Here is a 21449-nt window from a genome sequence, read left to right on the forward strand (position 1 = left end):
TAGAAATTTTGAATAATATGACACATATTCACAGAGATTATCCTGATTATACACTTATAAGCGGAACATGCATAATACATAACCTCCTCTAAGTTGATCATCAATTTACAGAAGTAGAAACATTCACAGGCGCACATAGAAGCATCAATCAAACTCATTAACACAGTATGTATCCCGGGGAAAGCATCTCGCTAAAAACCCCAACTCTCTGTATATTATATTGATTGAATCATGTAACATTACAAAGTAAAATGCTTATCACAAGTAATTTAGTACCAGATCCACCTGTTACACACAATACAGCTAAGATCTGATCTCCAAATCTATTCCACTGCTTGCCTGCCTCCACTGCTCAATACCTCCTCAAGAACTGATGAGAATGGCTTACCAAACTCGTATTTGACCTGCAAATAATCACTCACACTCTGTTGGACATGAGCACAAGCTACAATTCTTGATATTGGCCAATTCATTGGCATACTGAATCCCTCTGATTGTGCAAATCATCATGCACAACTATAGTCACAACTGATAGCAATCTAATCCTCTAACACCTATCCCTGCTGAACTGAACATGCACTGACATGCAACTGAGTTAACTGATGTATTCTATAGTTGCATTATGAGTTAATAACTTGTGAATTAATTAATAACTAATTCACCCAACTCATCTCTAGTCTATTGATGAGTTAGACTAAATACAACTAGTTTAACAAGGCTAAACTGAACACAACTCCATTAACTCCACCTCCAGTCCACTAAACTCAACTCACTTGAGTTCTAACTGAAGTCCTGCATGCAAATATTAGTCATCCCATAGGTAACCACGTATTTCCCTCTGGGATTTGCATGTACCACATCTATAGCTCATCCTGAAGTGCTCCAAGAGAATAATATCAAGTTTATAGTCCAAATATTATTATGAGACAATAATGTTTGACTTTTCTATTTTTGACAGCTCAATTAACTGAGTCAAGTCCAATTAGATTAATTCAAATAGTTTTTTAAATTAATGTGAGTTCAGTTAGTTAATGCTTGCATGCATGTAACTACTGCACTTCAGATAAATGAATATTCTCTCTTAAATAACTCATGCATGTTAGTTTAGACAGAGACCTAGCTGAGATCAGATGGAGGGGCAACATACTAGCAGTTGCTATAATATTCCATTGTGAATATTCCTTGCATGCAGAAGGAATTCTTTCCTTGAGGATTGGGTAGTTACTTATTCAGGCTTTGTGAGTGTGATGAGGCCAATTCACACATGTGGTTTCACAGACCCCAAGAAAAATGGCACAAGGAAAAAGGAGGCTTAGAGGGCTTGAGGAGGACATATACTATGTCTATTCAGTCTGTGAGTTGTATTGTTTGATTGCAAAGAGAGCAGGATAGCTTGAGAGCTAATTCTTTTTGTAACTTGAACAAGATTTCCACTTGTATGATAATACAAAGATTGGGGTTTTAGGCTGAGGCTTTCCCCGAGTTATTTCTTCTATGTTATGTGTGATTTATTTCTCATTCTCAGTTATATGTGTTCTCTTGATCTTGCTCAATTCGATTAAGCCTCCGCAAAGTGTTGTAGAAGTAGATCTTGTATTGTGTTCTAGTATATTGCATAATCTACTGATCTATAGTGGGAATTTCTACATGGTATAAGAGCAAAGGTGATCAAGGCAAAGAATAGTATACAAGAAGGAGAAGTTTGAAGTTTGTGGTTCATAATATAGAAATCAAGTTCTTATCACATCTCAATTTCATCGATGGCATTTAGTGGTTTAAGACTCAAGTATGCCTTTGATGGTAGCTTGAATTATATAGCCAGGAAGGATCACATGGAGGCATTATTAGAGGATAATGGTCTAAATGACTTCACTGATCAAGAAGTCCCCAAGCCGACTGATGCTACTTAACTGGCGGAATGGAAGAAATGTGTGGCTAGAGCAAGAAGAATCCTCTTGGAGGGAGTTAGAGACCACATTGTCTTGAGCCTCCATGAGAAGGAGATACCATTTTCGATGTGGAAAACATTGAAAGATCTATATTATAACAAAAATGATTAGAGGATGTTGGTGCTGAAAGACAAGCTTCATAAGATCAAGTGCGAAAAGGGCGACATGATATTTACATATCTGAACAAGCTCACCACCTACAGGGATAAGTTTGGAAGTGTAGGGATCACGATCGCTGATGATGACATGGTGAGTTTTGCACTCCTCGCTCTTCCTAAGAGCTAGCATAGCTACCAAGACTCAGTTAATGGAAGAGAAAAACTAAAAGATTGGGAATGAATTTGGTTAGATCTGATGCAGGAGGAAATAAGAAGCACTAGAGATGGATCCTCATCGAAGCAAGATGATGAGGAAAATATATCCTTAGCGAGCAAGGAGAGGAAAGGGAAAGGGAAGACGTCCCATTCCAAATCTAGTTCTTCCCATGGTGGGAAGAAGAGTGACAAATCGAAAGTGGGACTCTCTCATTATCATGAAGTGGGCCATTATGCTACGAATTGTCGACAGAAGAAATCCAAGAAGGGTTCCTCGAAGGGATCTCATGCTGAGGCACTAGCCTCACAGTTTAAGCTGGATTTCTTTCTTATCACATCCATGGTTTCATCCATGGTGGGATGTGTGTGGTACCTGGATACTGGAGCTTCATTCCACATGTCAGGTGACAGTAATCTCTTCAGTACCTCGGAGGAGAAGCATCTCCAGATGTGGATCGAGATGGGCGATAATGGAAAGTACCATGTTTTAGGTCAAGGTACGGTTGTGTTTCAGAGGGAACATGGAGCTCCCCTCATCCTGACTGATGTAAATTATGCACCAGGTTTGAAGAATAATCTTCTGTCTGTCGCTATGCTAGAAGATAAAGGCTATGATGTAGTCTTTAGTAAAGGAATGGTATTCCTGAGGCATATCAGTATTGGAAAGACAAAGTGAATAGGGATTCGAGTTAAGAATATCTACAAGCCTGAGATAGATGACTGTGCTGCTTTGAGTTCCAAAGTTGAGATGGTGAAAAGCCAAGATGTTGGCGAGCTATGCATAGAAGACTGGGCCACTTGCACCATGGAGCCCTAAAGATCATGCAGCAGATTTATACCGGATTACCCAAGGGAAAAATTGAGCAGACGACCACATGCAAAGGTTGTACCTTGGGTAAGTATGTGAAGTCTTCCTTTCCGGATCGAGACAGTTGAGCTCGAGAAATCCTAGAGCAAGTTCACTAAGATGTTTGTGGACCTTTCTCTACAGCCTCCACCACTAAACAAAGATACTATTTTATTTATATTGATGATTTTTCTCGTAGATGTTGGATCTACTTTATGCAAAAGAAGGATCAGACCTTCTTGAGGTTTTGTGAGTTTAAAGCCTTGGCAGTGAAAGAATCTGGAAAGAAAATAAAATCCTTGCATACCGACAATGGTGGAGAGTATGTCTCCCAATAGTTTAAAGACTTCTATGCTGCAGAAGGTATTAAACAGGAATTGACGGCACCCCATAACCCACAACAGAATGGGGTGGATGAAAGGAAGAATAGATTGATTGTGGGAGCAGCTTGAGCGATGTTGCATGATCAAATCCTACCACTGCATTTGTGGGTTGAGGCATGTAATACATCAGTATACTTGCAGAAAGAAGCCCGCACCATATACTAGGAATGAAGACACCTATGGAGGCCTATTTCAGGAAGCGACCTGATGTAAGCCACTTCTGAATCTTTGGATCATCAATTTACTTTCATGTGACCAAAGATGACAAGAAGAAGCTAAACCCAACAGCTAAGTTGGGAATACTTGTGGTGTACACAGATACACCCCACAACTATCGGGTGTACCTACCTTCCACTTAGAGGATAATGGTACGCATGGATCTGAAGTTTGACGAGTAGAAAGCCATGCAAGTGTCACTTGAGAGGGATCTCAAGTTCCATGCAGAGGAGGAACCTTCAGTTCCTAAGGAGGAGGAGCCTCATATTGATGCGGAGCAGCCACATGCAGAGGATCTGGGAGTGGAGACATCCCCTCATGCTGATACTTCTAGAGATGGGCTGAGATACTCAAGGGAAGCTGACAAATTGATGCTGGATGCACGGGAGAATGTGAGACAACCATTTTATTAGCGCAGACAAAGGAGGTCGCCCGAGTGGTACACTGGGTACATGGCCCTGGTTGGGGAGTGTGCAGATACCAAACCTTCTTCATTCGAGCTGGCAGTGCAGCAACCAGTTTGGGTTGATGCAATGGTAGAGGAGTACGACTCTATCATTCGAAACAGTGTATGGGATGTTGTCCAAAGGCCTTAGGGCAAGTCAGTGGTGAGTTCTAGATGGATTTACAAGGTAAAGTAGGTAGCTAATGGCAATGTTGAGAAACATAAGGCAAGGTTTGTTGCCCGGGGTTTCTCAGAGGTCGAGGGGATCAACTATGATGAGGCTTTTTCTCTCGTAGTAAGGTACTCATTGATTAGATCGATGTTGTCACAATCAACTCAGATCAAGTGGAAGATCCACTAGATGGATGTGAAGACAACATTCCTCAATTGGAAGATTGAGGAGGAGGTGTACATTGAGCAGCCAGAGGGTTTCGAGACCTTCGATTCGCATGTGTGCAGACTCAAGAGAGCTTTGTATGGGCTGAAGCAATCACCCCATGCTTGGTACACTAGGGTCGACAGTTATTTCACCGGTTTGGGCTTCACAAAGAGTGAAGCATATGTGAACCTTTACCACATCATGGTAGAAGGTAAACCATTGATCATTGTTATTTATGTCGATGATCTGATTTTGATAGGTGATGATCAGCTGATACAGTCTTGTAAGGAGGACCTTGTAAGAGAGTTCAAGATGAAGGACATGGGCCTTATGCACTACTTTCTAGGCATGGAGGTGTGGAAAAAATATGGGGAAGTATTTGTGTCTCAAGGCAAGTATGCCAATGAGATACTCAGGTGCTTTCACATGGAGAAGTGCAAGCCCATGCAGACTCCTCTAGCTGGGAACTAGGGGAAGGAGCATGCTACTTCAGGTGAGGTAGTAGCTGCTACTGTTTATCGGTAGCTGGTGGGTTCACTCATGTATCTAGTGAACACATGACTCGACTTATGCTTTGCGGTGAACCAGCTGAGTCAAGCTATGGTTCAGCCTACCATGCCGTTTTAGAAGGCAGTGAAGCATGTGCTGAGATACCTAAGAGACACATCCAAGTTTGAATTGTGGTACAGACGGACAAAGGGAGTGAAGCTTCAGGGCTTCACAAATGTGGATTGGGCAGGGAGTCCATCAAACTAGAAGAACATTTCTGGAGAAATCTTCAACCTTGGTTCAGCGGCAGTTTCCTGGTACAGCAGGAAGCAAAGATCAGTTGCACTTAGCTCAACAGAGGCTGAATACATGGCTGCTAGTCAGGCTGCATGTGAGGCCATTTGGATGGGGAAGATTCTAGTGGGATTGTTTGGTCAGACGGTGGATCCTACAGTGATCTACTGCGATAACCAGATTTGTATCAAACTCTCTGAGAATACAGTTTTTCATGATAGGTCCAAACACATTGATATTTGGTATCACCATCTTCGAGACTGTGTGGTCAAGAGGATCATGTTGTTGCTGTATGTTTCGACCGAGGAACATGATGTAGATATTTTGACTAAGGCATTGTTAAACTGCAAGTTCGAGTTCCACATAGAAAGGATTGGGGTCACTGATAATCCCTTTCTTGTTGAGAGGGAGTGTTGAAAATAGCAACAAGAAATGCTAAAAATAGCACTGCCATAAATAGAAGTTCAGCCAGTGTTGAACATAACAATAAGGAATGAAAAATGAAAGTGCTAAAAATAACATTCTATAAATAGAATTTCGAGATACCTTCCTATTTTAGTCAGTCCCTAAACTAAAATTCGAATTTGATATTAGCAGTTGTTTGTAAAATAATTAATTAATTCATCTTGAGTTAATTAGTTAAGGAAAATCAAACATGAAGTCTATGTGGGGACATGCAATATTTTCTCCATTAATTGAAGAATTTATCCATCAGTTAAAGAGATAAGGATGAGTTGTAATATTGCATTGTAATTAGTTGGCTCAATTAACTGAGTCAAGTCTAGTTAGATTAATTCAAACAGTTCTTTGAATTAATGTGAGTTCAGTTAGTTAATGCTTGCATGCATACAACTACTACACTTCAGATAACTAAATATTCTCTCATAAATAACTCATGCATGTCAGTTTAGACAGAGACACAGTTGAGATCAAATGGAGGGGCAGTCTACTATCAGTTGCTAGAATATTCCATTTTGAATATTCCTTGCATGCAGAAGGAATTCTTTCCTTGACAATTGCGTAGTTACTTCTTCAGGTTTTGTGAGTGTGATGAGGCCAATTCACACATGTGGCTTCACTGGACCCCAATAAAAACTGCGCAAGGAAATAGGAGGCTTGGAGGGCTTGAGGAGGACATATACTATGTCTATTTAGTCTATGAGATGTATTGTTTGATTGTAGAGAGAGCAAGATAGCTTGAGAGATGATTCTTTTTGTAACTTGAACAAGATTTCCACTTTTATGATAATACAGAGATTGGGGTTTTAGGCTGAGGCTTTCCCTGGGTTATTTCTTCTGTGTTATGTGTGATTGATTTTTGATTCTTAGTTATATGTGTTCTCTTGATCTTGCTCAATTCTATTAAGCTTCCGCAAAGTGTTGTAGAAGTAGATCTTGTATTGTGTTTTAGTATATTACATAATCTATTGATCTACAGTGGGAATTTCTACATGGACGCCTCAAATTTCTTTCACGATACATAGAAGAATTTTATTGTCTCAACCCACTTGTCAATAGTTCCAAGAGAAAACCATCTCCACTATCAGCCCTTGGGAAGTTTTCTGAGACCACCTCATCCAAGCTCGAAAGTTTACTAACAATACAAAGCTTAACCAAAATAGGGAACCCACTACATCATTTATATCCAGGAAATGGTAAAGGAAAGGTCGTACACCATTGTAAATCCAAGAAAACCCCATGCCAATGACAAAAAATGTAAACAATACACCAATACATATACCATGTATCAAATCCCAATATGCTAAATCAAGCATGCACAATATTATTTGCAAATCCACTGTTATTTTCTACCCTTGCTTGTTGTTATCCAAACTACCCTTGTGTCCCCTTGCTTATCCTTTTCTTGCTTCCTTGAGTCCTCCTCGTGTCCAAGTGCTTGTTATCTCTCTCTATTTATATTTTATTCTCTAAGTGAGTGCTAGAGTGTCCAAGAGTGTGTGTGAATGTTCTCTTTCATGTTTCTTTTCTTTTCCTTCATTTTCCCTTGCATGCACATTCTTGTCTCTTCATCCTCGTTTTCTCTTATTTTCCTTTATTTATGTTATTTAATTTTCATTTATTTATTTTTCCCTTTTCCAATGCCAATTCCAATTTCCATAGCCAATAGTAAACCAAAAGTGTTTTCCAATGCAATGTTTTCCCCTCCATTCAGTTTCGAATACATGTCCCATGACCTTGGTTTAATTTATTTACATAGAAACTTGACCTAATGTTATTACAAGCCCCTCCCCCTTGGGGGAAAATTGTCCTTGGTGCTCTATGAGGCTTCTTACCAGCGAAAACTGCTAAAAACAAAATATAATACTTATTTGAGCTTTATAACAAAACTCATTGGAGTATTTAGAATGAAAATTGCTAAAAACCTGATAAACATATTTCTTATTGGATCTTTATAACACATATTGATGTAGTATTTACAATGATCAACACACACACACACACGCACACACACACATGCACGCATGCACACACACACACACACACACACACACACACAGAGAGAGAGATATCTATCTATCTATATATATATATATATATATATATATATATACATATACCAAAAAGGTCATTACTTCAACTAGCAAATAAACAAGGGTATAATGCCTGCATTTAGTTAACCATCTCCCATGTAGCTTCATCAGGCCCAATTTGTTTCCATTGTAGTTTAAATTTCTCTATTTCTTAGTTCCAAAGCATGAGTTGTTTCCATTGGAATATGCATTCTGGCTCTACCTGGAACTCTCCCTCTGGTTCCACCTACAATATAGATCAAATGATTAGATGGTCAACAACATGTACATATCTCTTAATCAATAAAACATGGAAAACACCATGGGATTTGACTGATAGCAGCAAAAACATTCTGTAGGCCACTGGCCCAATCCTCTCAAGGATCCCAAAAGGCCTAGAATACAGCGGTAGTGGCTTGGCACATGACCCAATCCTTAAGGAGGTCTTCTTGGGCTTGATGCACAAGTACACATGTTCCTCAACCTAAAACTCCTTGAACACTATATGTTGATCTGCATAAATTTTCTATTTGTCCCATGATACCTTCAAATTATTTTTGATAACCTGCATCTCTTGCTCCATCTATGCTAATATATTTTGTTCAATCAACACTTTTTTCACTAGATCATTCCAGCTAATAGGTGTGTTATAAATCCACCCATAAATAACCTTAAATGGACTCATCTTGAAGGATTCCTGATACACATTATTATAAGAAAACTGTACCAGTCGAAGATACTCCTCCCACTTAATTTGTTGATGTATGACATACATCCTCAATAGATTATCAAGGACCATCTTAATCCTCTATTTGTTTTAATCTATCTACGGATGATGAGATGTAGTGAAGGCTAACTCTGTCCCAATGCTTACAAACAATTCCTTCCAAAACTTGGAAGCGAGTTTAGCATCTCTATCTAATATAATCTTCTTGGGAACTCCATGAAACCTCACTATCTACGTAATGAATACTTGAGCCACCTAATTAACTGCATTAGTAGAATTCACTGCAGTGAAGAGAGCTACCTTTCCCAACCTATCAACCACAACAATGATGGAGTCGTGTTGCCCCGATTTACTAGGAAACCTTGTAATGAATTCCATTTAAATGAATTTCCATTTCCATTTCAGAATCAAAAGAGGATGCAACAAAGTAGTTGGATTCTTACGTTGAGCTTTCACCCGCTGATAGTCCAGGCACCTTACAACAAACTATGCCACCTCTTTCTTCAAATTGGGCCAATAGTAGAACTTCTTTCTAGCTAGAGAAAGATTTCGGCGAAAATCACATGGAATGTCATTTGTCGACGCGTTTCGAACCAACCAGTGTGGTTCTTTCTAGCTATCAAAGTCTTCTGCTATCTTGGGTGGCCTGAATACAACTTGACATGAAACTCTCTCAATATAAGTTTCTTCAGTTCACCACTATCAAACACATAGATCCTACTCCTGAATCTAATCATGCCATCTCCTCTGAGATTTTACTCCTCATCCCTATCACCTTCACCTTATTCCTACAATGTCTACTTCAACTATTGGTACTTCTCATTAGGCTGCCCTCGATGTAATATTCGCCCTGGTAAATCTGTCCCATAAGATCTCATAGTTGAAATATGATTCACCTGTACTCTCCTATTGAGATCATTCAAAACCCGTTTCTATTTGCCTTTGATGTACCTGATCTCAAAATCAAAGTCACTGAGAGTAGCCAACCATCTAGCTTTCCTTGCATTCAGATTTGGTTGGTTGAACAAGTACCTAAGTCCACTATCATCACTCATCAAAATGAACCTCCTCCCAAGGAGATAATGCCTCCATATATTCAATGCATGAATGGTAGGTACCAACTCAAGATCATGAGTTGCATAATTATACTCGTGCTCATTCAAATTATATGATTCGTATAAAATCACATGTACTTCCTACATCGGCACTCCACAAATTCCTTCATTGCATGTATCTATACAAACTACAAACTCCTTATCAGGATTTGCAATCTTCAAAACTAGAGCATTGGTAAGAAACTACTTAAATTGATAAAAAATAGTTTCACACTCAACATTCCATTCAAACTTATTCCCTTTCCTTTGCATAATGTGATAGGATAGCCAATATTAGAGAAGTTACTAATGAACCTCTTGTACTAACCTTCTAGTCCCATGCATGATCTAACCTCATCCACGTTCTTCAAAGCATGCCACTCCATGATAGCCTTAACATTTCTGGATCCACTTCCATCCCCTCTTTAGAAACAACATGTTCCAAGTAATGAATCTTAGTCTGAATAAAGCTACACTTGTTTATGATTGTATACAACTTATACTTTCTCAACACTATCAACATTGATGTGAGATTCTCTGCATGCTCTTCCTCATTCTTTGCATATAAGAATATATCATCAACAAATATTATCACAAACTTATCTAGGTAAGGGAGCAACATAATGTTCATCAAACACATGAAAGTGGCTAGAGAATTGGTAAGACCGAAAGGAACCACCACAAACTCATAGTGCCCATACCTTGTATGAAATGCAATCTTCTAGGTGTATTCTTCCTTGATGTGCACATGATTATATCCAAATCTCACATCAATATTCGAAAATATTTCCGCTTCCTTCAGCTAATCAAACAAATCATCAACTTGAGGAAATGAATACCTATTCTTGATAGTCACCTTGTTCAAGTTCTTGTAATCAATGCACAATCTAAGAGTATCATCCTTATTTCTTACAAACAACACTAGTGCACCCCAAGGATACACAATTGGCCTTATGTATCCCTCGTCAATTGTCTCTTTAAGTTGCAACTTCAATTCCACTAACCAAAGTGTGCTCATCCAGTAAGGTGACTTAGATGTTGGTGCTACTTCTGAAATCAAATCAAGAGAGAAATCCACTTCTCTATGAAGAGGAAACTATGCAATATCTACATGAAAGACATCCTGAAACTGCTACAAGAAAGGGTATTTACTCAGTACTTCATCATCCTCATCCTCCTTCCCTTTATCATTAGAAATATGAACTGCAAATAATACACACCCTTTCCTCCAACTGCACTTAGCTTGCATAGATGTAACCATCCTTACTAAGGTAGGCTCCTTCTTTCCCTACAAGAATTTATTTTCTCCATCATCATCTAGACGCTCAATGTCCTTGCATAGATATCTACCTTAGTCCTTTGAATAAATAACTAGTACATACAAAAATTAATGATATATGAACCCAAAGGAAGCATATTTAGGTGTGCTATTATAGACATGCCATTAATCTCTAATGCACAAGACTTCACCCAATGGTGAGATCTTCTATTGGTCCTTCTAGCCAACTGTACCAACGAAGATTCTACATGCACTTCCTTATTCAACAGACACTAATTCACTAGGAAATGACTAATATAGTTGTAATTAAATCTAGGATCAATCACAATAGAAACAACTTGATCACAAAGATTTCCTTCCATATCGATAATGGATGCTTGATGATATTTCTTCACGTTATCCACTATTGCATAAATCCATGGAATGCTATAGCCTACATCCCAACCTATTTGCATGTTCATAGCACTATAGATCTAAGGCTTGCCACCATGGTGCAATGGACAATCCCTCCTACGATGGTCGCTACCACAATTTCAACACTTCAAAGGTTTTCCTCCATTTTCTTTACTCTTTTTCTATCCTGGATAAGACCCATGTCCTCTTTCAGCTCCATTATAAATCTTGTACAAAGCCACATTTTCTTTGTCACCTACATCGTGATACCTTCCTCATTGCTAGGCCATTTTACTTTAGTCCTCTCATTTCCCTTTCAATCACGCTTGAACTCATGCTTACACTTTGACTAATCATAATAATGCTTCCATTTTCTGATGGCTTCCTCCAATGACTGAGTCTAATCAAAATCAATATTCTCCTTCAATGAAAATGGAAATCTAGTCATGCACCCTTGAATATTTGCTTTCTCCTCCTTGAGATAGGGCACATATCTCAACAAATCTATAAATATGGTTGTATACTCTTCATATATCATGGAACCCATCCTGGGCTTGTAGAATTCTTTGGCCTTTCCATCATAATACCTCTCATATAGGTACTTATTTCTAAAGAGTCCTTCAAATTCTTCCCAAGTCAGATTCGTCTAACATGCTTAACATCTTCCCACCAATATCTGATATTTCCTTAAAAATAAAGGTAGCTATATTGGATTTCATATTCTTAGAGTAATCATGGTTTCTGAAGAATTTCCTCATCCGAGGCAACCATGCTTCTGCATCTTCTGATTTAGTTAATTAACCATAAGAACTAGGAGGCTATGCTTTCTTGAACTCCTCTAGTGAGTACTCTCTCTCTCACTCTACCTATAAGGATGTTGACAATGATGGTGATGATGTCTCCCAGAAGCAGAACTAGAATAAAATCCACGAGCGCTAACCCTCCTCTCAGGGGTATCTAAGATTTTGCCACTCTTCACTATATCATCCTGTCCAACCTGTGTCTTCTTTGAGACTTTCTTTCGTATGAACCATTATCCCTTTTTTCATGCCTATCTCCATGATTGATTCCTAGTTGTCCCTACTTTTGCAAATATGAAAGGCTTTGGAGTATGATTGAATTAACCTCTTCTTACTTTTCTTGAGCCTTCACAATCCTTTCATGTACCTTAATCGATCTCTCATTATCTTCCTTGCAACTTACAATCTCTACCTTCAAGCTTCTTAATTTATTTTCTAGATCATTAGAGTCTCCCTCTCCCTACTACACAACCGATATCTCATGTCCCACCAATGTCTCTTTCGGTCTATAGGGAGATTCATATGAAATATACACAACTATTCTACCCTTCATCTTTCGGCCTTCTATTTCTTGAAATATGCCACTATTAGCTAAATAAAACCATAATCAAAAGCACACCTCAATTTACTTCTTGTGAGGCTATTGTGTTTGAACATGCCAATCCATATTAGCAAGATGAAATATATCATACACATTATATCATAGAAATATTGTAAACATATAAACAACAGACATGCAAGCATAACAATCTACATGTACTTCTATGTCAAGTCGTACAACCTCATTTTGATATCACTCTGTAACACCCTCAACCCACATTTACCCAACTTAAACTTCTCACCAGGGTAAACATGAGATTATCGTTAGTATGCATGACCCAGTTTCCAAGATGCTCTTATGGAAAATGGGGTCCATATGTCCATAATTGACTAAAAACATCTAGTGATGCATGATCACAATGTTATCAACCCAACTTGACCCAACACTATTTTCTTTCAGTTTCATTTCCTTAAATTTAACACAACTTCCTATTTTTGGTAGTTTTTCAGGTGCTAAACTTCTGAGTCCGTTTTTAGGGTCTAAATGAAATTTTCATGGAATACATAGAGACTATAAATGTGCCAGAATCTATTTCAAAAATTCTTTGTTCGACCTCCTCACGAAGAGGAACTCATATTCCGAGGAGGAACTGGGAAGAGAAAGAATAGATTGGAATATCATGACTGATGAATTCTATAAGGACTTTTCATTTCATGACACTGATGAAAATATAGTTGAAGCTCTAAAAGCTATAAAAAAGGTGTTATTCCCATTTGGAAATTCTTTGGTAGAATGGATCATATATGGAGATTTTGAACATCATTTGGGTTTTCATGAAGCTGGAACATATGGGAAAATTAATAGAGAACTTGATGATGATTTAGAAGAATTAAGGAATCTATAAAGAATCCAAAGGGGGGATGGGGATAAATTAAGACCCTTCTACTAATACACTACATTTACAACCACTCAAGTTGAAAATGTTAAACGTTGGGACTAAAGAGAAACCCAAGCTCGCTTCCATTGGTTACCATTGCAATGACCAAACTACCAAAGAATTTTTTTATTTTCTCAAAGAATATGAAGATTTGTTTCCTACTTCAATTCTTGAATTGAAAGGCATGAAATTATATCTAGGGTAGATGAAGATAGCTTTGAACCTATATGCAAAACCAGGCAAGCATTGAACTTACAACTTAAATCTGAGGCTCAAGGAAAAGTTGAAGAAGGAGATTGATAAGATGTTGGCTGTTGGACTTATATTCCTAGTTGACGAGGCTGAATGGATAAGTCCAATTGTCATCCAAGATAAGAAATATTCCCAGGAAATTTAGGTGTGTGTCCACTATAAGAGCCTCGACAATGCCTGTGTACATGATCCATTCCCCACTCCTTTCAGGGAACAAGCCTTGGACAATGTTGTGGGAAATGAGGCTTATTCTTTCAATGATGGATTTTCTGGTTATCACCAAGTTAGGATTGCAGAATAAGATAAGAAAAAAATAGTGTTCACCACCAAACAGGGTTCCTATGCCTACAATGTTATTCCATTCAGATTATAGAATGCCCCCGTTATCTTCTCACAAATTGTGATAACTTCGTTTAGAGCATACATCTAGAAGTTTCTTAAAGTATACATGGACGACTGGACAATTTACATTTTTCTACAGAAACTTTCTAGCTTGTTAAGAGTTATGTTTGATAGATGTAGGTAGCTTCAAATATCTCTAAACTAGAAGAAATACATTTTTTATGTCGCACTTGGAACATTATTGGGTCATATAATGTGCAGGGAAGGAGTATGTGTGGACCTTATCAATATTGCGGTAATATTGAACATGCCACTACCAACTACTGTGAACGAGTTATGATCAAATCTAGGAAACACCAGATATTGTCAAATATTCATCCAGAATTATGTTTTAATCACTACACCACTATAGAAAATTTTAAAGAAATATGAGCGGTTTGTTTGGTCTACTGAATGTGATTTTGCTTTTGAAAATCTCAAATAAAATCTTGGAAGTGCACCCAATTTTGTTTATCGTGACTGGAATAAAGAATTCCATGTTCATATAGATGCATCAAAGATTGCATTAGGATCTATTTTTATGCAACCAGGAAACAAAATCTTGTATCACCCCATCTATTTTTCTAGTAGAAAGCTCTCTACTGTGGAGAAAAATTATACAAATACATAAAGGGAATCTCTTGCTATGATGTACTCACTCCAAAATTTCCAACACTATTTACTTACGGGTCAATTTAAACCTTTTACAGATCATTTAGATTTAAAGTATCTAGTTAATAAACCTATGCTTGAAGGAAGATTATGTCATTGGATTCAACTATTTCAAGAATTTACTTTTGAATTCATTTTCAATATGGGAACATTGAATGTGTGTCCAAATCATCTATCTCTCCATGAATTAGGTGAAGCAGTAGGCTCAATTGACGGGCAACTGCCTAAGGCAGACTTATTTTACATTGAGGTGGTTCTCAATTACTTGGTGGATATTGAATTGTTCCTCGCAATAGGTCAGTTGCCGGAGGAATATACATTCACTCAAAAGTGGCATATGGTTTTTCATGTTGTTGACTATCAAATGATCATGGGTCAATTATATAAAATGGGACTTGATTATATTCTGAGAAGATGTGTGTTGGATTATGAGAGGGACAACGTTCAATGGGAATTTCATGCCAATGTTGCAGGAGGCCACATTGGAGGGAAAGCTACTGCTTGGAAGGTCTTACAAGTTGGTCCATGGTGGCCACCCATATTCAAGGATTCCAAGGAATACGAAAAGTAGCGTGATACCTATCAATGTGTTGGTTGACTATCTCGACATAATGAGCTACCTCAATAGCCAGTTCGTGCACTGAACGCCTTCAAAAAATGGGTAGTTGATTTTATTGGACCTATTAACCCACCCGCTCATCATTACCATGCTAGATATATCATTACCACAACATATTATTGAACACAATGGGAAGAGGCAGTTTGTGTTAAAGTTTGTGTTGAAAATAACAACAAGAAATGTTAAAAATAACATCTAGAAATTCTTATTTAATTTGTCCTTGAATTAAAATGGGAATTAAATCAAAATTCCATTATAATAACAACTTATAATAGTTAGCTAAGTTAATTTGACTTAGTTGGCTTAGGAAAATTGAGTTGGAAGTTTATCTACAGTCATGTAGAGCGATCCATAAATTTTAGGGGCCCAAGTTGAGTTCTTTTGAGTTGTAATCAATTAACTTAGTCTAACTAAGTTATAGTCAGTTAAACTAGTTCTAACTGTTGGAGGAACTAGTAGGAGTCTAGTAGTGGGGAAGTTCACTAGAGCATCCTCAGTAGCACACTAGTTGACTAAATATTCACTCATAAATAACTCATGCATGTCAGTTCAGAGGAAGACCCAGTTGAGATTAGATTTCAGGGACAATGTACTATTAGTTGTATAATTTTCCAAGTTGTACAGATAGTGCATGCAATAAGTTGAGGGCATGTGGATGGATTGCATAGTCATTGGTGGAGATTTTCCACATTATATAGAGGTTAGTTCTCTCAGGAATTGTGGAAGGATGTAGGGGTTTCATAGGCAGCATAATTCATTAAGTGTTGGCTTGAGATAGCTTGTGAAGCAGAGAGATAGATTGTACTAGTGTAGGAATTGTCCAACATGAACAAGAATTGTATTTTCTTCTCGATCTTCTCGTTAATGCAATATAGATAGTCGGTTTTTTGAGAAATTTCTTTCCCTAGAGAAATATCGTGTTATGTGCGATTAATATTCTTCCTTTTCTTCTTATTGTTTTCATCGATCAATTTTGGTTTCCGCTGAAGAGTAGAGTAAATTCTTGTCTTGTGTTTTAGCATATCACATAAATTTTTGAATCTACAAGTAAAGATATAGATGGTATGAGAGCTAAAGACAATATAGAAGAGGAGAATTCAAGTTTGGTGTTAAGGTTAAATCAAATTTTCAAGTTCATATTTAGAGTCAACAATATGTCATTCCACGGCCTGAGACTTGAGTATGCTTTGGAGGGTAGGTTGAATTACATAGCTTGGAAGGACATGATGGAGGAAGTGATATAAGAAAATGGCCTCAAGGATTTCATAGATGATGAATTTACTAAGCCTCCAACAACGGATGCTAAAGATCTGGCTGAATGGAGAAAGTGTGTGGAAAAAGTGAGAAGGATTATCTTGGTAGGAGTCTGAGACCACATTACCTTGAGTCTCCATGGAAAGGACACTTGATACTCAATCTGGAAGGAATTGACATACATGTTTCAAAATAGCAGTGACCATAGGAAGTTGGCACTGAAGGACAAACTTAGAAAGATCAAGATGGAGAAGGGTGACTCAATTCCAAAGTACTTAACTAAGTTCACCCATTGTCAGGATGAGCTTGGAAGTGTTGGGATTACTATTTTTGAGGAAGATATGGTGAGCCTAGCACTTCTAGGACCTCCTAAGAGATAACACAATTAATAGGACTTTGTTAATGGGAGGGAGAAGCTACCAGATTAGGAGTGGATATGGTCAGATTTCGTATAAGAATAGTTTTGGTAGAACACCAGAGATGGGACCTCTTCTAAAGAAGTGGAACAGGACTTTGCATTAGTCAAGAAAGAAAAGAAATCCAAGGGAAATAAGTCCCAAGGTGAGGAGGGCAGAAAGAAGGAGACTTGGCAAAAGTCAAGTGTTTTCACTGTCACACGTATGGGCACATTTCCATGAATTTACCATAGATGAAAGCTGGAAAGAAGGAGCCTGTAGTTGCAACAGCAGGTGAAGATCTAACGTCATAATTCGAACTTGATTTCACTCTCATTGCATGCATGTCCAACACTATAATGGGAACCATGTGCTATCTCAGAAGTGGTGCCTCATTCCATATGACGAGGAATAGAGATCTCTTGAGCGACTTGGAGGAAAAAGACCTCAAGAAGTACATAGAGTTTGGAGATGATAGGAGTTATAGTGTGACCAACATTGGTACAATTACCTTTTAGAGGGAGTCTGGCTCCCCTCTCAAAATCACATATGCGATGTATGATCCAGGACTTAAGAAGAATCTTATTTTCCTCACGGTATTAGAAGACCGTGGCTATGATTTAATTTTTAGTAAGGGAAAAGTTTTCATTAGACATATTTCCACAGGACATGTGAAACTGATCGGTGTGTGAGTCAAGAACCTGTATGCTCTTGAGGTCAAAGATGCATGTGAAGCCTTAAGAAGCAATGAAAAGGTTAGAGACTTGGTGGTTGAGAGGGAGAGTGAATTACCTCTCAACATGCAGCCCTAGAAGAAGCCTCAGAAGCAGCCCCAGAAAGCTGTGGAGCATCCAAAATTGGAGAAGAAGATAAGAGACCGAGTGGAGACATCCACTCAAGAAGAGATCTCCAATAGGGGGAAATTTCGAGCCAAGTGGACAGAGGGAGCACATGCAACTATACCTCAAGGTGAGAGGTGGGGCGATGTGAAGTAATAGTGACAAGAATGCGGAACTTTGGGCAGGGTCCATTGAGATGTTTTATCTCATGAATCATTACCTTGCTATGGTAGCCCACAGTACACAGTAGAAATATGGATCAGTAGTGGTAGATGTTATCAAATGTCAGTGTGATAGAGGTACAAACTAGTAGTAGGAAGATACTGAGGAGCACAAAGCAGAGTTGGAAGTAGTGCAGATGGCATAGTCCAGTGGCAACTGAAGCGTAGAGTTTTTAGTAGACACTGTAGGAGCTAGTAGTAGTCAGATAATTTGGTAATAGATCCATCATACTGATTCAGGTTGGATCCTTTTTCAGTTTCTGAAGTTGTAGCAGCAACAAAACTAGAGAGCAGTGTTACATCCATAACATTCCAAAGGTACCATATTGGGATATAGTAGAATTCATTTCCTGTTGAGGCATAGTGTTGAAAATAGAAACAAGAAATGTTAAAAGTAGAATCTAGAAATTATGATTTAATTTTTCCTTGAATTAAATTAGGAATTAAATCGAAATTCTATTCTCATAACAACTTGTAATAGTTAACTAAGTTAATTTCACTTAGTTGGCTTAGGAAGTTTGATTTGGAAGTCTATCTAGAGTCATGTAGACTTATCCTTAAATTTTAGGGGCCCATGTTGAGTCCTTTTGAGTTATAATTTATTAACTCAATCCAACTAAGTTTTAGTTAGTTAAACTAGTTCTAACTGTTGGAGGAACTGGTAGGAGTCTAGTAGTGGGGAAGTGTAGGAGTGCATCCTTAGTACCACACTAGTTAACTGAAGATTGAATCATAAATAACTCATGCATGTCATTTCAAAGGAATGCCCAGTTGATGTTAGAGTTCAAGGACAATGTACTATCAGTTGTATAATTTTCCGAGTTGTACAAATAGTGCATGCAATCAGTAGAGGGCCTATGGATGGATTTCACAGTCATGGGTGGAGAATTTCCACATTAAATAGAGGCTAACTCTCTCAAGAATTTCCCAAGAATGTAGGGGCTTGGAAGGCAGTGTATTTGGTTAATTGTTGGCTTCAGTTGGATTGTGAAGCAGAGAGATATATTGTAGTAGTGCACAAATTGTTGAGGACGAACAAGCATTGTATTTTCTTCTCATATCTTCTAGTTAATGCAACATAGATAGTCGGGGTTTTGAGCAATAGCTTTCCCTAGAGAAATATTGTGTTATGTACGATCGATATTCTTCCTTTTCTGCTTATTTTTTCATCTATCAATTTTGGTTTTCACTAAAGAGTAGAGTAGATTCTTGTCTTGTGTTTTAGCATATCACATAAGTTGTTGAATCTACACATAAAAATCTACAGATTGCACCATTGATGCAATGATAAGATTCATATTTTAAAACATCGTCACCATATTTGGTTGTTCAATAATACTTACCATTGATCAAGGTTGTCACTTCATTAATGAGATGTTTAGGATGTCGCTGCAAAACTTCATGATACAATATCACAAGAGTAGCTTCATCACCCACAACTAAATGACAATGTTGAAGATTTTAACAAGATATTGGAGAAATGTCTTACTAAAATTGGTTCTGCAAATAGGGATGTCCAGGATGAAAGGATTCCAACAATGTTATGGTCTTATCACACTACATCTAAATAGTTACATGAGTATACACATTTTCAGTTGGTATATGGATAGGAATTAGTGGTTATAGCATAATTTATCATCCCTAACCTCTTTATTGCTCACACTACTAAAATGTCATAGGATGAATCTATCTTAGAAAGGTTTCAAGAGTTGTGCCAATTGGATCAACAATTTTTTCTTCCACATCTCTATCATACTGTCTAGAAGGAGAGACACAAGGATAGGAATTACCAACATATTAAGTCATTTTTTGTTGGAGATCATGTGTTACTTTATCATTGCAAAGATCTAAATCATCCTGGTGAGCTTCAAATGCATTGGCTTGGATCATTTTATGTTGTGGAGAGTAGAGACTTAAGAGCTGTCAAACTTTCTTAGTTGGATGGCATCCTTCTTCCTTATTGGGTGAACGACACTCACCTAAAGCCCTATTTTGGCTCATAAACTTGTTTTTAAAGAACTCTCTGGAAAGGGAGTATTAGTTATGCTTTAGGACAGTTGTGTCATTTTTTATAGTTATTTATAATTTGTTATTTTGTTAGTTGCATAAGTCTTAGCCAAGGCTAGTCTCTTTCATTTATCGTGTCAATAAAAACATTTTCATTGCGATCCACTATAATAAATTGTGGTTGGGGAAGTTTTAAGTATTTTCCTATCATTTACCATAAATACTTGTCATTTCAGTCACTAAGTCCAATCTTGTCATAGTCGCTTCATGAACCAATATCCTCATATTTCTATAGGATTTTCAATTAATTCTTGATTTTGATTTTCAGTCATTTAAATGATGAGGAAAAGTGGAGGGGATTTTCATAATCATGAAGGATTCTAGGTCTAGTCTGTATTTATCTCATAATGGTTAAGTCATTTCACACTTCTGTCATGCACTCCTATATAACCCTCGTTAGTTGTCCTTCACATGTCATTCCACCTAAGTATTTCCCAAGTTATCCATCCTATCTTCTGGCAGCATCACTTTTTCACTTTGCACGACCTCACTGTGGATTATAATGGACAATTTCATGAAATCATCCAATCTCAGCCCACTGAACTTACCGTCAAGACCAGTACAAAATTTGTAGGTCAAGTCTCTAATCTCTTAGACACTTGGAATGTTGTTGTTTTTAACTATACAAGTTTCAAAGAAGATGTGTTAAAGGTGGTACTAGAGTTTGGTCCTTCATTTAAAGAGGAAATAGATACAAGAAATGAAGCATAAGTAAATCAAGAACCAGATGATCTAGAAAAGCATTGACTCAAGGGTGAGTCAATAGATTATGGTCGGGGCTTGTTGGGTACTTTGTTTCTGGAGAAAAAAGGAAAACGGTAGTCGTGGAAGATAAATGTATAAAGCCATCAAAAGAAGGTCATCGGAAACATGAATGTGGTAAATAATTAAAAATTGGGACCTATGCAACAGACAAACAAGGAAGCATGCTCATGGAAACAGGAGAGCGAATGTTAATTTTGAAAGCATCAATAGGAAAGAAGGAAAGGTACCATGATTTTGTCAAAGAGGACGAAGTAAAAGGTGTTATCAAACAACCACTGTGAATATTAGATCAAGCAAGTGAGCCTATAGAATAATACATAGAGGGACAAATTATGCAAACTTCCATATACAAAGCCTCAGATCGAT

This window comes from Pinus tabuliformis, chromosome 3_1 (genome assembly GCF_031772625.1).
Source record: "Pinus tabuliformis cultivar Carrire ecotype Pingquan chromosome 3_1, CPIR1, whole genome shotgun sequence".
Taxonomy (NCBI): Eukaryota; Viridiplantae; Streptophyta; class Pinopsida; order Pinales; family Pinaceae; genus Pinus; species Pinus tabuliformis.